This window comes from Furipterus horrens, unplaced genomic scaffold (assembly GCF_987537825.1).
Source record: "Furipterus horrens unplaced genomic scaffold, mFurHor1.1.pri manual_scaffold_9, whole genome shotgun sequence".
Taxonomy (NCBI): domain Eukaryota; kingdom Metazoa; phylum Chordata; class Mammalia; order Chiroptera; family Furipteridae; genus Furipterus; species Furipterus horrens.
In genome coordinates, this window is record NW_028327179.1 from 97,225,735 (window position 1) to 97,247,939 (window position 22,205).

Below are 22,205 nucleotides of genomic sequence, written 5' to 3' on the forward strand. Positions count from 1 at the left end.
AAGTAAATTAATTCATAGACCTAAGTGTAGGAGATAAAGTTTGTACATTTCTAAAAGAGAATTTTGGAGAAATTTTGTGACATTGAGTTAGGCAAAAGTTTCTCATACAGGAATAAAAAGTGTACGAACTACAAGCAGAAAAAACATTAAGTAGATTTCATTAAAATTTAAGACCTTTAATTCTTCAAAAGATACATTTGAGAAATACAAAGGCAAACCACAAAATATTCTCAGAAAAATCAAAAGGCTGTTATGAAGTATATATAAATAAATCTTACAAAGTAGAAATAGAAAGACAATTCAGTGAAAACAGGACGAAAAGGTGTGAAGAGACACGTGCCAAAAGACATGTACATGGCCAGGAAGCACATACAAAGATGCTTAACATCACTAGTTATCAGAGAATTATAAAATAAACCACAGTGAGATACTACCATATACTCACTAGAAAAGCTAAAATAGAAAAGACTGATGATATCAAGTTTTGGTGGGAGTAGAGGGTAACCAGAACTCATATACCCCTAGTGGAAATGCTGTACGACCAGATTGTACACCGATAATTTCGTAACGTGGAACATAGACTTCTACGGTAGACTCATACCAATCAGCAGGCCTGCTCTTCTCCTTTTCACAAGAAGGTGGAAATACTGGTCCGCCCACAGATTTCTGTGTGAATACTCTCTCAACAGCATTATTCGTAATAATAAAAAAAGAAAATATAACCCAAATGTCCGTTGGCTAGTAAAAAGGTAAGCAAAGAGTAGCGTATGGTTACCACGGAATATTATTCAGCAAGCAAAGAGAAAATGTAATCACACAGAAGACTGCATCCTTTACCATTCATTTATATAAGCTTCTAGAAATAACTCACGGACACAGAAAGCGGATTGGTGGCTGCCTGGGGCTATTGATTGGGAGAAATGTTCATCTGTCAAGGGCCATGAGAAACCTTTTGCAGTCAATGAGATAGTTCTGTATCTTTTTGTGGTGGGACTTAAGCGCTGACTGTACTCAATTACCAAAATTCCTCAAAATGGATACCCTACTGAAATGGGTGAAAACAATTGAAATAATTAAGGACTCTGACAAAGAATCAGGCTATTATATTACTTCTTCCAGCATCTTTTTAACTTTTCAGGCTTTCATCAAGTTATGTAACTTCTCTGCTTTTTCCATGTAAAATGGACTAAATACCACCTATTTCCATGGTTGCTGTCATGATTAGTGGAATATACACAGAGTGCTTAGAACATAGATTATTATATGCAAGAAAATGAGAGTGATTATTTTTATTAGGAGCAAGAAGACATTCTGGAGTCAGAGGAGAGCACATTAAGTTGTTTTGCACATCAAATTAATTGGTCGTAAAGTCTAAAGAATTTTCATATTCATGAATTAAATATGAAGATTGTTTAAATGCTCATTAAAGTGTAATTATTTTAAAAATCTGAAATTCTTCTGGGAGTTTTTTAAACCAAATGCATCTGATGATTACCAACAAATTCATGGGGTAACTACACTCCAAGTTTTTGTTTCATTGACGAATAAAACTGAGCGCTGCGCAACAGGAAGGCTGACAATACGAGATGGCAGAAGACTGAAGAGGAAGTTAATGTAATGTTATTATTCATGGAAGCACATCTTCTAGACAATGATAGCAAAGTGTTCTTTCTTTCTTTCTTTCTTTCTTTCTTTCTTTCTTTCTTTCTTTCTTTCTTTCTTTCTTCTTCCTCCTCCTTCTCCTCCTCCCCCCTCCGCCCTCCCCCTCCTCTCTCTCCTCCCCCTCGCCCTCCTCCCCCTCCCCCCTTCCCCCTCCCCCTTCTCCTCCACCACAGTAAGGCGGTACTGTTTGTTAGATTGTTTCATTCAGGTTCTTTTAACTTTAGTTCCAGAAATATAGGGCCTAAATGTGTCACATGGAAAGACTGTATCTTTAGCTGAATGAATCCAGTGATATAAGAAATTATTATTTTTTTTATGAGAATAGTAGTATTTTGGGCATAGGTAACAAAGTTCATTTTGTATGCTCATGGAGAAGAAATTAGCCATAGCATTCATTACCAAAGTTATGGTCTGTCATTTTTTTTCAGTAAAGGTACTTCATATTGTTTTGAAAAAATGAAAATAATAAAGATAACCTATTGGTAATCTGTATAAAAGAGGATGATTAATTGTGGAGACAGAATAATGGTGCTAAAGCAAGGGAGGAAAAGAAGAGAGAATGAAGACATGGGGGATTATAAATGAAAATAAACCATAACTTTATAACATATTCTCAGTTCATTGCTACTAGTAGTACCTGTTTCATGCTTTAAAAGTGTCGTAGAGCAGACTTAGTAATATATGTCTTGTCACAATTATTTAAATGGGCCTTATTGCTTGGTATATGTGAGTCACATTCATATGTCTGAGAGGTAAGGGGACATCTTTAGAAAAACTCCTATAATCACTGCTTGGGATGAAAGAAGTCTCCCTCATTTTGGGCAATAGAGCAAACATTTCATATTGAATGTTAATGTTATGACTACCCTGAATTTGCCTCAGCCACACCTTGGAGAGAAAATCATTTGCAGCGTTGCGTTCATTCACAGGTGTGGTAGCAAACTTCTAAGTCCCTTGGGAACCTTCTCTGTCCCAAGTGCCTGCCCTCATTCTGCATTTCTTCTTTTTTATTCTCTTTCCCATTACTCTTTCTCTGGCTGCCTCAGTGATTTTATGAGTTTCTAAAAAATTTTTTAAATCAAGCTACCCTACTTTTTCTTAGTTTGAATTTTTTTTCTACAGCATACTATAGAGTGGAAAGAGTAGGAGTTAAGGGTAAGAGTTTATTTTTCGTAGACTGTCCAGTTCGGTGTTTGGCTAAATAAAAGTTCATCTCATTTCAGAAATATATTCTTCTACTTCATAGGAAATGAACTGGCTTTGGTCAGTGTTTGTTCTGAATAGTATGTTTTTCCATTCATCAGTTAGGTAGCAATTTGGTGAAGCTCAGTATTCAGTAAGTAAATCCCAATTTAAAATGAAGTGTTTCCCATTAAAGCATTAGGAATTTATGAAACTGAGTGCTGGCAAGGGCAAAATGAGACTTTTCATTCCTTTAGGGTGGATAGACATGAAACATATAATGTAGGGCATCTTATTAATCTCCATGTATAGATACAAAATGTATGACTATTCTTTTTCCTGAATCCCCTCCAATATTAAGTTCATTTTAAATGTTTTGCCAGCTTGATCAGTATGAAGTGTAACTCGTTATTTTAATTTATATTTCCATTGGTATCGTATTCAAATATATTTTCATTTTTTATTAAATTGGATTGACTCTCCTCCCAATTGCTTATTCCTATATTCTATCAACTTCCCCTTGCTTTTTATTTATTTATTTTAAGAATAAGAGCTTTCTATATATTACAGTTTTAAACTTTTTAGTGGTCATTTTTATTACAGTATTTTTTCCCCCCAGAATGCCATTTACTATAATTTCATTTAGTCTGTGATCTGTCTTCTGCCAAGCTATTCTCTCATATTTCTTGGGTGACTGCTATTTAAGATGTGTTAGCCTGGGTCTGAGCTCCAATCGGTGCAAATTATAAAAGCACCACATCCAGAGAGGCCCAGAGAAAGGGCAGGTAGAGCGAGTACAGTTGGCTGAGAACAAAATCTGGGTTCTGGAGGGCAGATATAATACCTTCAAAAGTGAGATATTGAAGTTAGTGACTATACATCGAAATAAACATATATACACTCCTGTGTGTATTGCCCTGGCTGGTTTGGCTCAGTGGATTGAGCGTCGGCCTGCGAGCTAAGTGTCGCTGGTTCGATCTTCCAGTCAGGGCACATCAGAGAAGGAAAACTCTGACTCCAAAAAACCTCCGCTGCCTTGCGGCATACCTCTTCAGGGGAAAGGCTAAGGGAGTAAACCCCGACAGAAAATCCGGAGCCGGAGTCCCTAAGGCGGTTTGACGTTGTAGTCAACACCGGCAACTCCTGCGGCGCACCTGAAGCCAAGCTGTATTGACTCCGTCTTTCCCTTGGACCCTTCAGCTGCGAAGAGAGGGGGGGTCTGCTGCATGGGCAACAGCAGACCCTCCATATCACCCTGCCCAGGCTCTGTAGCTTCAGCTTCACTGGAGAGGACACTCCAGCGTCATCGCAAGATGTCGATTCAACACGGGAGGAGACAGATACCGTGTCACTCCCGAGTCGGACTGCACAGCCATTCTCGGCGGTGCAGATAGACTCTTAAGAAGCTACACCATCGTCTCTCGAGACGGACGGCTGCCGACGACGACTCCTGTGTGTGTGTGTGTGTGTGTGTGTGTGTTTATGCATCCAACATGCACACATGCATATAATATTTAAGAATAATCATATATGGTACGCACTGAAATTTCTGGAATAAAAAAATTCTCTGTAATTTCCAAATGTGATACCTTAAAGCTTGAGCAGAAATATCTTTATATACTGAGGGAAAAAGTGACCAAATTAGGGAATTTTTGTGCATAGGTTTTGGAGGCTTACACATACCAAGGAAAAGATGCCTATCTTGCTACTTAAATATGTACGTGGGAAGAGAGTAAGGGAATTAAAAAATGGTCTCTCATCTGTGCAGGCATTTGGTTTTCCTTTCATCAGATAGTAATTTGGTGAAACTCAGTTTTCAAAAAAACAAAGGCCAATTAAAGAACCAAATGCTGTTTCTCATCAAAACAATGGAAACTTTTCAAATTCCATGCTGGCAAGGGTGAAGTGAGATTTGCTCACTCGTCTGTGGCCTGTAGGCAGACTGCAGAGAGGAGTGAAGGAAACTCTGTGTGTAAAAAGTCTATACGTTTGTTCCTTCAGAATTCTGTAGCAATTTAATAACGTATTACAGCGTCATCAAAGTAACAATGAAATTTAAATCAGAAGCACCAGGAAAAGCCGGGTGAAATCACGAGTAACTCCAGCCTAGCTGAGAATGAACAGAGGAACCAGATAAAGATAAACTAACGTAGATCCTATAAACATTGTCTCCAAATGAGCATCCTTTTACATTCTCTGCAGAGGTGTAAATGCTCGAGGACTTTTTCTTTCGCTCTGACAACAGACTTTCGTTTTTGGCCAAATGGAAAGGTTTGTCATACATCCCTGGAGTTAGGATTTGGCATATCTGATTACTGTTGAGTATATTACCATCTGGCTGTGGACCAATGGAATTTCTTTTCTTGGTGGAGAAAGTACTTGTTTCAAATATTTTGTTCATTTTTAAATTGGTTTTGTCTTTTTCTGAAACACAACATTTCTTCATGTTTGTCGTTTGCCTTTTTACTGTCCTCGTGACGTGTATAGTTTTTAACTGTTTCCGTGCTCAGGCCTATCAGTACTCCTTCTGATTACTGCTTTTTATGCCTCATTTAAGCAGATTTCTACCCCAAAGTCATGAAGATATTCTCCTATAGTTTCTTTTCAAATCTGTAGTTTTGTATTTCACATGCCACTTTCAATACATCAAGACCTGATTTTAGGTTTAATATGGAATACTGATCTAAAATCAGTTTCTTCCTCCCTCCCACTCTTCCTTCCATCCATCCATCCCCCCATCCATCCATCCCCCATCCATCCATCCCCCATCCATCCATCCCCCCCATCCACCCACCCATCCACCCATCCATCCACCCACCCATCCCCCCATCCCCCCATCCATCCATCCCCCACCCATCCACCCATCCATCCACCCATCCATCCACCCACCCATCCACCCACCCATCCATCGTTTTTCTCTTCTGTCTGGATGCGCCCTCTCCTCATTCACTGACTGATTTACCTTCACTGCAGTCCCAGTTCTATCTGAAATCATGAGGTCACATGTTCATGTGTATCAAAATCCATGCAGTAAACAGGTATCACACAGCAATGTGTACACAGAAAGTTCAATATAGCGCTAACGAGAGGATTAGAGTCATAGGGATCGGCAAGTCATTCATATAAAGAAAACTTTAGAGAGCACCAAAATAGCCTGCGCACTAAGGTACTGCTACACACAGAACCGAGATGAAGCATCCATGGGAAGGCCTCCCCCAAGATGGGTGTCCTGACTATTTTGTGGAGGACGTGGCTGGGACAGAGGTGGAGGAAAGGTTCCCTGAAGTGTCATACTGGCACAACTTCGGAAACCCTCCCTCTGGACAGTCCATGGTTGTGGCCATGCATTCTGACCCATGGTGGCAGCAAACATCCATGGTTAAGGCAGTTAGCGCATCACCTGCCGTGAAAACCAAGCTGCGTGCCCGGTGTGAACTGGCGTCTCTGCACTTCCCCGCAACGAAGGAGCTCAGCAGAACAAGGTAGCTACAATGCACTCACAAAACTATCTAAAAAATTTATCTAGATCTATAAAGCTTTAAGTAGTGCCAATAAACGTATACATAAAATCGCATATAGGGAAAGCTAACAGAGACAAGTGACCCGAAGGGAGGTCGCCGGTGAAAAGGGGCAGCAGGAAAAATTGCACAGCAATGAGGTGGACGCGGACTTATTGATTTTCTCTTTTATTAATAAATGAAATCACCCTGATGTGGAATACAGAATTACTCTCATGAAAATTCAACTTAGCGAAATCTCTGCCACTCGGTGTGTCCTCGGAGGATGGCGGCTGGCGACTGAGGGCGAGTGGCAGATGCGTGGGAAACTGTCGGGGACTGAGTGTATTTTGAAATAGTAGGGGCAGGGGTTGCTGAGGGCGTGAGGGATGTGATTTAAGAGCGAGAGGGATCTATGATAACGACAAGGTTTGAGTCTGAGCCATTGGAAGACCGTAGTTGCTGAGACAGAATATGGCTGAGGTGGAAAGGCAGCAGCAGGTGGGGACTGGGGGCAGCACGCGAGGAGGGCAGTGCACGGATGCTCCGTCTGAGCTGCCCCCAAGGCAGCGGAGGTGACGGGGTACATGAACCTGGAAATGTAGGGAAGGGTGTCGGCGGGAGAGACATGGCTGCGAGTCCCCTCGGTGAACGCTGGGAAACAGAGCCTGCTCTGTGGATAAATGTTCAGGACATTGTCAGGATCGCGTTACTCTTTTCTTTCGCTTATTCAATAAATTCTACAAGGTTTTTGAGTTTTTAGGAAGTACTAGGAAAAGATTAACTTATTATGCAGGGCTCCCCCTGGCTGGTTTGGCTCAGTGGATTGAGCGTCGGCCTGCGAGCTAAGTGTCGCTGGTTCGATCTTCCAGTCAGGGCACATCAGAGAAGGAAAACTCTGACTCCAAAAAACCTCCGCTGCCTTGCGGCATACCTCTTCAGGGGAAAGGCTAAGGGAGTAAACCCCGACAGAAAATCCGGAGCCGGAGTCCCTAAGGCGGTTTGACGTTGTAGTCAACACCGGCAACTCCTGCGGCGCACCTGAAGCCAAGCTGTATTGACTCCGTCTTTCCCTTGGACCCTTCAGCTGCGAAGAGAGGGGGGGTCTGCTGCATGGGCAACAGCAGACCCTCCATATCACCCTGCCCAGGCTCTGTAGCTTCAGCTTCACTGGAGAGGACACTCCAGCGTCATCGCAAGATGTCGATTCAACACGGGAGGAGACAGATACCGTGTCACTCCCGAGTCGGACTGCACAGCCATTCTCGGCGGTGCAGATAGACTCTTAAGAAGCTACACCATCGTCTCTCGAGATGGACGGCTGCCAACGATTATGCAGGGCATTTTAGGAGCATTTTTGACAACAATAAGGCTAGAGTTGACAAGAATTACAGTAAAAGGCATAATATATGCATAATGATGTTATTACAGGCAAGAAAAAAAAAGTGCTGAAAGGCTACATTGATCATTTCACTATAGCTTTAACAATAGTGGATTATTAAGAAATGCCCAATATAGAAAAGCTATTTCCTTATGTATAAGAACGGTGTTGTTTTTAAATGCTTTGACTATTAAGATCTTATGATCAGAGCAATCCAAATTTTAGAATTAGTGAAAGTTTGTTAATTTTATCGAATTTAAACGTTCAATTCTGGTGTTCAATTAAATTGCATTAGCAAAATTCATTTAAAAGTCAGGCGTCGCCCAGAAGAATTGATATTGATCAACTAAAAATACTGAAAATAGAAGATCACTAATGGATAGATGATAGAGCATTCTTTAAAAATGTATTCCATGCCAGCTCATGCTCAGGGAACTTGAATAACAATTTCATAAGTGCCTTTGAATACTTTAAGAGGAAGTTATAAATAAGAACGACACCAAAGAGAGGGGTGGAAGTGGAGCAGACTGAGCCTTGATGATATTTCATCTCCTGTGTGGTTGCAAATCCAAGGGGTTGTACATATTACTTCTCAATTTAAATAGTTTTTAAAATAGGTTGTTACAACCCCAGTTAGTCTCCTCCTTTCCAGCGCATATCTGTGAAGATGCCCCTGAAAATCCATCTGTCATTTTCTATCGCCCGAGTAAGTAGCTCTTCTTGTCGCTTGCCAAACACAGTTGGAAAAGGACGAAGGTGAGGTTTCACGTACTCTTTCTTAGTAATACTTTTCAATCTCAGTGAACAGTTACATTTGATAAAAGAGCAGCTTCTCATTGCCCTTGGTGTCTCGCTCTGCTCTCTTGTCAAAAGCCAAGTCCTTCTGCATGCGTATTTATGTCCTCCTAAACACAGGGTAATATGTTATGTGTTCAGAGAAATAAAGCAGTTGGCTAAGCGCCTCCTAAGGTCCAAGAGTTTGTAGTCTGTGTGAGCCGAGGGGAAATAAAGAAGAAAAGGTGAGCATGGCCCTAAGAAGGCACTGAGTATCATCAGAGTGATCGCGCAATTAAAAACGAAGTGGCACACTTGAATTTGAAAAGGATTCGTGCGCCATTTGAAATTGTTTGTGTGAAATGGATAATGACTTAATCGATGAGGTCAGATGTGCTGAGAATATTCCACATGGGGAAAGAGCAGGCATCAAAAAATGTGCCTTAACTTGATGTGAAACTACTGAGAAACCAGTTTGTAGCGTCGTAGAGGACCTCAGTACTAAATCAGAGACAATACGGGGAAGTGTAAGACCTGGATTGGGATAGACCTTGATTGCCAATTTCTTCGGACATTATTCTGTATATATTGAGGAGCCACTGAAGGGTTCTGGAACAAGAATGTAATGCCTATAAAGCAGTTTTAGGAAGTTTAATCTCGTGCAAATTATAAAGTCAATGGGGAGCAGTTTCGAAATGGAGGACTTCAGCAGAAAACCTAGTGAGGAAATCGAGTAAATATCCAAAATGAATGGTAATGAAAATGTAAAGAGAGGGGCAAAACCAAAAGACAAAAATGAAAGCAGATTTGGTATTAATAAGTGAGCGTTTGAGTTTAGAGAAAGGCATGTCACAGACGAACCCTAGAATATGATCTCGGGTAAAAAAATATCAATCAAAGCACAAGGAACAGACATTAATAAATTTTTCAAAATAATTTTGGTAATGGAAGTTATTTTGTAGGCATACAGGGAAATGTGGGATAGCAAACTGTGAATTTTATGAAAAACCAAAACACACCTCATCCTGTAGAACGTAACTTAAAATTCCTTTGCTTTAACCAGGGTTAACATGAAGCTAATAAAGCTTGAGCATTTATTAATTCTGTTTCCAAATTACCTGTGATTTTTCTCACCTACACTGTTCTCTGATTTTTCCCCATAGTCAAATAGCTTCCTGTCAGGCATCCTTGACTTTAGCCATCTATTTTTTTAAATAATCTTCTATGTTTTTGCCATCTTTAAAAAACATAAACAGATCACCTTATTCCTGTGCTTAAAACGCTTTTATACGTGCCTACATTACTTACAGAACATGTATGTATTATGATGCAGCATTTAATACCCTTCAGGATTTGGCCATAACATAAAATTCTAGGCTATATTTTGGCATGTTTGTGTAAACATAAATATAATACCCTCAACATACATGGCCATTAATGCAATTCTGTTGATTGGAAGACCCTTGTTAGGATAGACTCAAAGGATCTTAGAAGTTTAGTCATAGGAGGTTTGGCCAAATGTAATCCAGACAAAACACTAATGCTCAGAGATGTAACTGGAGTTGTGTGGACTTTGTTATTGACAGAACAGGAACAAAAACCTCAGTCTAATTTATTTGGAGCTACTAGTCTCTTAACTGGAAATGCAAATATATCCTATAAGTTTATAGAGCTATGGTGTCATCATATTGGTGCAGATATTCTGGGCAACAGGAATACACGCTGGTTATATTGACTCATTTGTTGCTTCTGGGCAACTTAACTTTAAAAAAAAATCTTTTTATATCTGGCTTCCATCTAGATTCCTTCCATCTGGGAATATCTGTAGCTAAAAATCTTCATAAATAGCAGATTATTTTTCTTTACTTTCCTTTGACTTGAAATGGAAAATGAGGCGCTTATCTGATTGCCATTTCATACTGAGATGCTGAATATTGACCAGTATGGATCTTTTACGTAAGAACTAATAAATAGAAAAATTCATGCTAATTAAAAAGTATTTTAGTATCAAAGCAGAATTAAAGGGAGGAAAAATGAGAGAACTGCTGTTTCTTCCTTCTTAACATTCTTTCAACAAAGGACAGAATCTCTTCAGGATAGAATCACGCCCGTAAATGTTCATCTTCAAAATGAGTTTATTTTGGTTCTCTTGTTTACTAAATATGGATTGCTTGGTTGTGTTAACATGGAAAGCCAAAACTTGTGTTTATACTTCCAGAGAAAAGGAACTTCAGGTACCTGACTTCATCATGATGGTAGGCAGCATGCATAATTTAAAGATTTTTTTACAACTTTGTGAATGCTTTCCTATTTGCATTAGGTTTAGGAAGGGCCACCTTATTTCCTTGGCATGGGAAATAGCATATGACCAATGCAATTTTCTAGTTTTACTTGAAAAAAAATGTAATCCCATTTTTAAAGTAACTCAAGAGGGCATAACCAGTCATCAGTGATAAACTACTTATGGTAACTTTTTAAGCAGTTCACAAAAATAACTTACCCCCCCCACACACACCTCCTAGTTGCTATTCCAAAATTGATAGATAACGGAATCATTGGGCTTTGAATGCCAGCATGTGCAAGGGAATTTGCTTAACACAGCATTGGGTGTTTGAAGGGTCTGTTCTTTTGCATCAGTCAGTCACTAATGGGCAGAGGCCTCCATGTGCTTCTTTCCTAGCACGGATTATGTGTTGTGGAAACCTTTGCTCTTCCATTTAGCGTTCTAAATTAACTCAGCTCATAGCCATTATCGAGGGAGATGACCACCTGCCACCCCCATAGGTCGGCTTGTATGATAGATATTTCCATTTGAAAGTCACAAAACTCTACCCAAACCTCTATTCTATAGCAGCCCAAACAAGAGGGCCATAATTTTGTGAAACATTTTTGAACAGTTGGTATCTTATTATGAGGGTCTTCATGTGAAACAAGGAGGACGACCTGTGAAATTGTAATGTCAGAAGCCTAGCAGAGGGCTCATAGGAAGAGATGTTTAAATCTAGTTTACGAAGCTTCAAAATCTTTAACGATTGATAATACATAATTATATTTATATATTTGGTTCCTGCACATCAAAGTGGCTAGTATAGAATTTCATTGGCTTAGTTAGGGGGTAATACTTTTTTCTCCTCCCTCCTTCTCCCCCTTCTTATTTTACATATTATATCAAACAAAACAAAACAAAACAAAACAAAAACACCATTCAATAAAAGTAAGATTTAGACAAAATTTCTAGGCACAAAAATGTGGTTAGCACTAGGCTTTCTGGTTCCCTAATGGGAGCTAACGTTTTCTTTCTGATTTATTCCACAGTAAGCATTTGCTATGCTCTTCTTATGTTCCAGGTACTTCATAGTTGAGGCTAATACAAAGCATCTTAGGACATGACCCTTTCATTCAGTGACCTCTTAGTGTAGGGCTGGAACAGACATGCCCACAGAGGATATGTCCAAGTAGAGGTACAAATAAGCTGGAAGTTTATCACTGCCGTGAAGCACTTACCTATTTGGAAATAACAGGAAATTATTTTAGGCATTGATAATGTATGAGCAACAACTTGAAAGATGCCTAACAGTTTACGAGAAAGAGCCATCCTGATGGGTGGGCTACCGGAAAAAATGTGGCTTTCCTAAACTTGGCAATATTCTCACCTCTGCCCCATTTTATAGGAAATCATTTTTTTTTTCCCCTCAATGTAATCCTTAGCTGAGAAGCCTTTCTTAACCTGCTTCAAGTATGTTTTTATTTACAATATCTTTCTTTGAAAACTAAAAGTCTTGTAGAAGAAAAATTTCTCCAGTATTATTAGGGATATTTGTTAGAAATGAGTAAACTAAGAGGTAGGTCAAGTAAATCACACAGGAAATAAGAGATTATATTAGGATTTGAAATTAAACCCCCACACTCTGCTTTCCTAGAATGGAAGAAGATGGTAGTGTGCAACCTTTGACCCTTTGCTTTTCTCGTTCTTTCATTCTTTTTAAAATTCATCTGAAACTCGTAATTCCCATTTTGATGTATGCTATTTTCCCACATCTGTCACTCAAATCGCTCCCAATACTTTAAGCTTCAGACCAAATGCATTTTCTCTATGAAATCTTTGCTGATTGCTTACTACAAAATACAATCCTCCTCTGGGTTTTTAAATGACTTGCCTCCTTTGCCTGGTAACACTTATCAGGACCCTGATTAAACAGCTTTGTGAATTCTGATTCCACAAACTAAAATAAAAAATTTTGAACTGAAATTTCCGTTTGACTTTGATTAGTGTCTTCTGAGCACACCAATTGCCCAGCGTTCTCTCCTTCCTGGAGCTAGAGGAGCCTGACAGAGAACACTGTGACTTTTAATCGCCACGACGCTGCGTGGACCTGCCTTCTTTAAGACCAAGGCTGCCTCAGTCCCTGCGAGAGCATCCAGTTCTCTTAGCAACAAAGAGTCGTGGCTGCCGTTCCTCACACGGAAGTAGCCTCTTCTGCAGTATTTTTTTTTGCATTATCCCATTGCTAGGGACAGGTCATTTTACAGAATTCCCCTTGGTCCTTTCTACCAAGTAACTCATGGATCAGAGAGCCAATATTGGGACATTCTAGTTGAGCAAGTATGTCTTTTATAATTAAATATTCAGAATCTGGGAACTGAATAAGTTTGTGGACCCACTGAAATGATGGAGATTGTTCTTCCATATATGGTGCACCTGAGACCCAAGACTAAAATGAGGGACATCACATCCAAATTACATCCTTTTAGACTCACACAAAGCTGAGAACTCCTTTAACATTCTCTCCCCCCACCCCCAGTAACTTTTTAAAATGGAGATACAATTGACATATTAGTTGCAGGTGTACAAACTAATGATATAACATTTGTATATATTGCAAAATAATCACCCTAGTAAGTTTAGCTAGCATCCGTCACCACACATAGTTACAATTTTCCCCCTGATGACAATTTTTAAGATCTTTTTAAAATAAACAACACAGTATCATTAATTATAGCCATCATGATGTACAACGCATTCCAAAGTCTTATTTATTTTATAACCAGAGGTTTGAAGCTTTTGACCCACTTCACCATTTCACTTAACCACCCCACTGCCCCCATGTCCCTGCTCCTGGTAGCCATCAATCTGTGATCTGTTTCTGCAAGATTTTTTCCAAGTTCACACATAAGTGAGATCATACAGCATTTGTCTTTCTCTGACTGACTTATTTCACTTAGCAGAATGGCCTCAAGTCCATCAATATTGCCCCAAATGACAGGATTTCTTCTTCTTTTATGGCCAAATAATATTTTTTATAACATAATATATAAATATATAACATTTATATAATATGTATTTTACATATAAATTCATGCACAGAGTTGACCCTTGAACAACACAGGTTTGAAAAGCATGGGTCCACTTATACGCAGATTTTTTTCAATAAATATATAGTCAGCCCTGCATATTCCTGGGTTTCGCATCCTCAAGTGTAATTGATGTACTTTGTCCACTATTTACTGCACAGGTCCACTCATCCATTCCCCACTGTCATAGAAGCTCCATAAGAATAGAGAAGATAAGCATATTTTAATTGATAAATCTCCACAATGCTTTTAAATAAATGCTTATTACTTAAAATGATTCATATATGATTATTCCCTTATACTTTTCTGCTGTGTTTTCTACTTACTTATTCATCTGTCTATTAATGAATCATGTATCAATTCACTTAGCAGATACTCACCAATCATCTCGTTGCTGGCTTCTTTTTCATTCTCTAAATCCTATCTGCCTTCAAAGTAACTGCGCTTCAGCTTTTCTATGAAACTCTGCTGTGCAGATATTTCTTTGAGATCCTGATTTCATTTCCTTTGGATAAATACCCAGCAGTGTGATTGAAGGATCCTATGTTTAATTCTGTTTTTCATTTTTTAAGGAAACTCCATAGTCTTTTTCCATAATGGTTTTACCAAGTTACATTCAGACCAATACTGTCAATAAATTCCCTTCCCCCACATCCTCCCCAATACTTACCTTTTGTCTTTTTGAAAACAGCCATTATTACAGGTGTGAGGTGGTATCTCGTCATGGTTTTGATTTGCATTTCCCTGATGGTTAGTGACGTGGAGCGCATTTTCATATACTTATTTGCCATTTGGACCTGCTTTGAGAAATGTGTGTTTAGGTTACTTGCCCACCTTTCAACCACTTTGATTTGGTGAATTGTATGAGTTTCTGATACAGTTTGGATGTTAACTCCTTATCAGACAGATGGTTTGCAAATATTTTATCTTCTTCCAGAGTTTGATGTGATCCCACTTGTCTACTTTCTTTCGTTGCCTGTGCCTTTGATGGCACATGTAAGAAAACCATAGCCCAGGCTGATGTCAAAAAGCTTTTCCCCTATCTTGTCTCCTAGTGATTTTAAAGTTTCAGGTCTTATAATGAAGTCGTAAGCCATTTTGTGTTGATTTTTTGGTATAGTGTGAGTTAAGGGTCCAATTTCACTCTTCTGCATATGGGTAACCAGTCTCACAACACCCTTTATTAAGGAATAAAGTGCCCCAGAGAGCCTGAGATTTTGCACTGCCTCGTGATAATAAGAACATCCTCTCTGCGTTATTTTGAGAATTAAATACTGCATGTGAAGGTAGCAAACACAGAGCCTGTCTTGCAGTGTTTGTTATAAATGAAATCAGTGATCTCAACCTAATACATGATCTACGAGAAACAGAATCCTGAGATGCTGGTATAAAAATTTGTTTTTCTTCTTTTTAATCCTGAGAACACCCCATGACCTGCCAAACGTTCCTTCTGTGTGTGGGGAGGGAGGAAGCCGTGGGCAGGAGTGAGGTGGCTCCGGCAAGTCATTATAAAACTCAGAAAATCCAGAGCTTCCAATTTGGAAAACTAGTGATCTTGTCACTCCAGTCAGAGACAAAAGCAAGCACAGGTGGAATGCATAGCTAATAAGCTGCAATCATGTATCCGAGCAAGGAAGAATTAAAGAAACCTTTTCATCAGTTACGACCACACCTCCGACACACTTTGGATTTCTGGACACCTTTCTATTTTCGAGTCCATCGAGGTGGCTTGCAACTGAAGATGATTTGACTATGAACCCCACCTGCCAGTCCCCCTCGCCTCCTTGGAATTGCGCAGGAAGCAGGGCAATGGAACTGTTAAGAGATGGGTGTCTAGAGGAAGATCCTGCAGGCAGTCGGACTCCCGTTTTATGGTCTCGTAACATGTGACACAGGGCAGGCTGCTTCGCTTGTCTGATCTTCAGCCCCTCATCTATAAAATAATAGCAACAAGAGTAACAATAACAATGAGTAGCTTCCGCCTATGGCAGTTGTGACGCAAAGACAGTCAGAGTAAAGGCCATGACGTATGTTTTGTAAACTTCCCTATTCCCATGATCCAGTGACCAGAAACATCCTGCCGACGCTCCGCAGAACTTTTCAAATGAGACCCGAAATCGTGCAGTGCCCGTAGCGTCTACCAGTTCGAGTCGCTTCGGTTGAGGTCGTTCATCCATTTCAGTTGATTGACAGTTGCACCGTCGTCAGTTATTTGATTTATAATTTGGACTAAGTTATTGAATTTGTAATGTAGACAGAGCTCTAAATGCATTTTTGATTTATTGGTGTCCCCCACATGGTTGCAACAAATCATCGGTGACTGAGCAACATTTACAGGGAGACACACATTTAGCAGCTGGATTTTAAAGGGCAGAGAAATGTATATTTCTTCATGTAAATGTAGAATCAATGCCGCAAATAACTGCAAACGAAGCTGTGTGATCAAGTGAAGAAAGTCATGGCCCTTAATAAGCGGAAAAGCCGGATTCTGTGGACCACTTTGCCCCTGTCTGGGCTACATTATAGACATTCCGTGTTCCGCCAGACCGCAGTGGACATCTGAGTCAGCATTTCTCCTTTACTCACAGGAGGCTAAAAGTGTCCCAGGCCATGAAGCAGTTTGTGGCTACGTTAAAAACGTACCCAACTTCCTGATTTTTATTTAGAAATCTCTCACCGATTCACACACTTTTTCTGCAATTCAGTTTCTTTCTCTGAGAACTACAAGGATAATAATACACGCTTTGCTTATCAATGGGCAATTACAAAAAATACGTGAGACATGACACTTGAAAGAGCTTTACGATATAAAAGTGCTTTATAAATTCCTACCTAGACCCAAGCTCTGGTTCCTTAGCAAGGAGAGGTAGAAGGGGTGGACTCCAGTGTCCCCATTGATCAGGTGGCTCTGTCACCAACGATGTTCCGTTGGAATCCTCACAAAACACCATTTCTCATTTTCAGATGACAAAACCGAGGCTCAGAGAGGTTAAGGGGATTGTCAAGCTAGGATTTCAAAGCCAAGGCTGCCCTGTGTCACTGTCATTCTGACAGACACCCTTGACTAGGATCTCCCAGCCTCCTTAATGGGAATTTAATGTTTTATGGCAGAGCAAAAACTCCTGCCTCTTTAAGAGTTGACCCTAATTGTAAAACAGGTTTCTTCTTGCTGCAGTATTAGCTGTCACATTAATCTTTCTTTCTGACCTCATTCTGGCAAATCGTCTTGGAGAGAGAAATAAATAATGTTCCTGTAAATTGATTTATATGAACTCTAGAAATATAGTACTAGCAAAAAAGAGTAGGTCATGTCAGGGACTCAGCCAGTAGATCAAAGGTGTCTGTGTCTAATTATTTGTATTCATATCAAGTTCAGAACGATTACTAAAATGACCATTTTGCTAATGTCAGACCTTCAATCAAGTATCCTGCACTTTGACCTCTGCTGCTCTGGTCTCAAATGTAATGCGATAACTTCTTGCAATGGCCAGGAAACAATCATTTGTAGGACTATGAACTTGAAGTAGAGGATCAGGCTGGAGCTACAAAGATGAGCAACCAGAACAAGGAGACTTCCAAGCCCTAAAATGATCTTCGCAAAAATACTCTATATTTTAGAGAATCGTAGAGCCCTCTAAGAAGCATGATTAAAGCCTAATGCTTTCTCACTTTGAACTCCCCTCTGATTGTTACTAAATGCAACTGTAGCCCATCACAGCAGACAGCAAAACAAACAGAGGATGTGGTTGTGCCCATATCCTCTCGCATAATATAGTTCCATCATTTCTGTCAGGATGTCATTATCATCTTTCAGTCAATTCCAGACTTACTTCTTGAGGGCCTGCTCTTTGATTAGCATTTTAAGAAAGGACATATTCAGTGATCTCAAAAATATCAGTATTTCATTGAGTGAGAAAGAAGTGACACTGTTTAAAAAACAAAATGCAGACCATGATCAGGGGTTAAGTGTTTGTGACAGGTAACGTCAACAGAAGAGCAACTGCAGAGAGAATTAAAAAGGATAGGAAAGCATCCAAGAGATGGAATTTGTGGGCGACACCTGAAAAGGATAATCAGACGAGAAGAAAGAAGACACCTAAGGCATGGAAGTTGCATGGCTAACGTGTCGGAAGTATCCCCAAATCATGTTTATTCTAAAGGTATTTGCACGGAGACGTTAGTTGGGGGAATTCATGGGACAGCAGCTGAATGGAAACATGAACCCAATTAAGAAAGAGGTAGAGGATTAGCTTAGAAATTTGGATGTCATCAGGCATAGACTATAAAGCAACAGATGATTTTTGAGCAGATATTAAGAACGTGGTCAGATGGTTGCAGGCAACATGTACAAATGTCAGATGAGAAACCAGAGGCGGGGAGTGTATGTACCAAAGGCTGTGTTGGCGTGATAGCAGCCATTGAAGGGACTAAGCAAACCAGTGAAGGAAGAAAACATACCAAGAGCCAGGAAGAAAACTTTGAAGCAGATGCCTCTGGGGAACGCTGAGGGAGTCCTGGGAATCATTTCCTGGCAGTGTTGCCAAATAAAAATACAGGAAGCCCAGTGAAATTTGAATTCAAAAGAAATAATTAATGTAGTTTTAATATGATCCATACATGCATAATCACACTAATAATTATTCATTATTTATTTGACACTCAAATTTAACTATCCAGTATTTTATCTGGTGACCCTATCTGGGGGATTTCCCTTTGTCAATATTTACCTCACGTTACAGAAACATCCAAAGAACAATGGTTCTAGTGCTACAGAAAAATATGAACTTATAAGATTTATCTAATGTTAAAACTATAAAACATGTTTAAGTAAAATATGTACATGTAATAAATACTGCACATGGAGACAAAAGTTAGGAAAATCGTGGCATTAATCTAGATAGGAGTTTCATAAAAACACGCGTTTGATCAGCAGTTGTGGGAGAAAAAGCAGAAATTGTAGTTTTAAAGGAGACTATGCAATTACCTAAAATTGTAGTTTCAAAATTGTAATAAAATCTATTTTAATGTTTTGAAGAGACTAGAATGAAGAGCCTACTTGGGTGAATTGTGATGGCATAATGATGCCAATCTCAACTTTAGGGCTGTCAGAGAAAGGAAGTAAAAATAATTTGTCGTTTGCTTTTCCACTTTTGGAAAGGGCATGTCGATTAAATGTAGATATTAGGGAAATAAGTACTTGCAACTGCCTTAAGGACTAAGATCACACTAAAACATCTAAGAAGTTCAAGAATGCATGTCAAAAGCTAAACAGTGTCCCTAGACACAAACAAAAGCATTGGATATTTGTTCAAAGAACCATATAGAAAGAAAAGTGACTTCAAATATTTACACAGTTATATAGATTTTCTATCATATAGCGAAAACTGGGGGACAGAGGAGACCCAATAAGATACAACATCTGTATGGTACGAGTTGGGTAAAGTGGTTGAGGTTAGGGTATGTGATTGATGTATTCCCCCCCGCCCCCAAGGGATAAAAATCTTTTTAAAAATTTATTTTTATTTCTTTTTCTTTTCAGTTACAATTACCATTCAATGTTATTTCAAGTTAGTTTCAGGTGTACAGTAAAGTGGTTAGACATTTATATAATTTACGGAGTGATCCCCCCAATAATTCTGGTACCCGCCTGGCCCCACACACAGTTAGTACAATATTATTGACTCTATGCCGTGTGCTGGACTGTTTTTTAACTGTTTCAGTACTTTGTGGTCGAGGGCACGCAAGTAATTCCAGCAGACAGAATGGAACAGACGGAGGGCTGCCGCACACTCAGGCAGGTCAGCACTGAGCAGAGCAAGCCCCTTCCTTTAATTGAAATCTGAGGGTGGCAATTACAGGATATACATCCTATTGCTTACAGGGAAAACAGGATACCGGGGTTCAAACATTAACTACTTAGGTACAAATAAAACTGTAAGTCCTTAAGGCTAAGTTCCAAACAAGATGATAGGGCAAGGGAGTAATGGAGTACTCAGCGAAGTCTTTTTGTCCTCAGGATACGATAACTCAGTGGCCTGAAACAGCTAGCAGCTAGCATGCAGCTGCCGGCGTTAGCAAGTCCAGCTCGCTTAACTGAGTCACGGGACACCTGGACAGGGGGGCATAAAGAAGTGCCCCTACCCAGAGACTTGATTTCCACCAACATTTAACTACCAATTTGTATTTCTTAATCCCTTCATTTCTTTTTCATCCAGCCTCAAACCCCCATCCCCTCTGGCAACCATCAGTTTGTTCTCTGTATCTCTGAGTCTGGCTTCTGTTTCGTTTGTTTAGTTTGTTCTTTAGATTCCACATAATATATAGTATTTGTCTTTCATTTAGCTTAATACTCTCTAGGATGGTCCGTGTTCTCACAAATGGCAAAATTTCGTTCCTTTTTATGGCCGAGTAATCATCCATCGTATATAGGCACTACATCTTTCTGTCTGCTTGTCTGTTGATGGGCCCTTGGGTTGCTTCCGTATCTTGGCTATTGTGAATAATGCTGCAGTGAGCATGGGGCCGCACATGGGGGAAGGTCAGTGGCAAATGATTGGGTCATGGTAGTGAAATGTCAACATCTGTATCTCCTTTCCTACCTTCGACATAACCAAATTCTACTCGCTCAGAGCGCTTGCTTCTCATCATGCAGTCTGTGTCTTTCTTTATTGCTGTCACCACCGTTAATTTGCCTTCAGAAACCCTTGTAACCGATTTTACTCATTTTTTTTCTCATGCTGTATGGTTGGCTATTGGAGCACAGATGTAAAGATTTTGTTTTTTGTATATAGTTCTAAACACATAATAGGTGTTCAACAAACAATAAAATCAGCAGAAAGATGTAAAAGAAAACATCATCCAACCTTGAATAGGAACCAAGCTTTGATGAAGTGATTAAATACAGAGCTCTGCTAATTTTGAGAACCACTCATTTTAAAGCAGGGGACACTTTTATAAACAGAAATAAATTTCAAACAATTTCTAGCCAGTTGCTATACTTTTGAATACTCAACGACAAAACATTAACGTTCTTTAACACACTGAATTTATGTGAGCTCCAGCTGGAGCCATAGTCTCTCGAGGGTCACAGCTGCCTAATATTATTTTCTGAAATTGCAAGGTGTCCTGGTCACCTCAGATTTTATGATACAAACATAGTTCATTCCTGGTCATTCATTTACTCATCAAGTATCTAATTAGGACATTTACGTGAAAGGCACTGCCAGAGAGCAAAGATATATATATAAGAAGATAATGTATTTGATTTTTTAAAAAGCTCTAATCTCCCTCTACTTTTCTTGCCCCTCCTTATCCTAAGGTACTCAGTCATTATGGTATTCCATTGCCTCAAAGGAGAAATATAATCACGTGATAGCAGGGAAAAGATGGAGACTATTCTTGCCTTAAAGTTCTAAAACCTGATCATGCTGGGGGACTGAGAGGAACACCTACATTTTGCAGGGGTGTTTGAAGATGTTAAAACTGGGTAGGGTTAGAAAGTATTCCTTCCTTCCCCAGCTTCCATCGCCTAAGTATTTTCTATGTTAGGGGCGCAAGATTAAGCAACATAATAGTAATAATAATAACAATAACATTAGGAAAATGCAATATGGACATCGTGAGCTCTGAAAGACAAGATCTGGCTAAAATAAAATAAATTTATAAACAAATGTCTGCCTAAAATTCATCCTGCTACTTATAAGTACAAAGATTATAAAGTGTATCATCTACATGTTGCTAATTTTGATTAACAGAGGACTTTAACGAGATGTGTTATCAGTGCCACAGGATTAAAGTCTGTTCAAGGCACACCAGACTTCTTTATAACCCTCTCTTGCCTAGAATCTTTACCTCTGATGTGACTAGATAAGGCATTTTAAGGAGGGTAAATCCCATTATTTAGGAAAAAATTTTCAATTATTGGTCTTGTCTCTCATATCTTGATCCCTCTTTCCTCAACATAATTTTATTTCCTATTAAAACATTTTGAAAAGATAGGAAATCAAAATCAGGTTGTCTAAGGGAGAATGGTGAATATTGGGAAAATTTTAAAAACCTTGACTCTTAATAAAAAGTGGAGACTGAAAATGTTTCAATAAAGAGACTAAATGTAAATTGTTGGGCCGAACAATATCTCAAATATAAAATTCTGTAATTTTTTGGCAGAATGTTGGGATCCATCATGCTCATTAAATATATGGGCAACTAAAATTAAAATTAAGGCTACAGCAAAGCTGCTAATCAACTATGGGTGATAAATATAGCATTAGTATATGCGTATCTTCCATTATTAAAGTTCTCATTATTATGCTCCTAAATAAGAATGGCACAAGTGCATGGCTATTGTTAGTAATCCT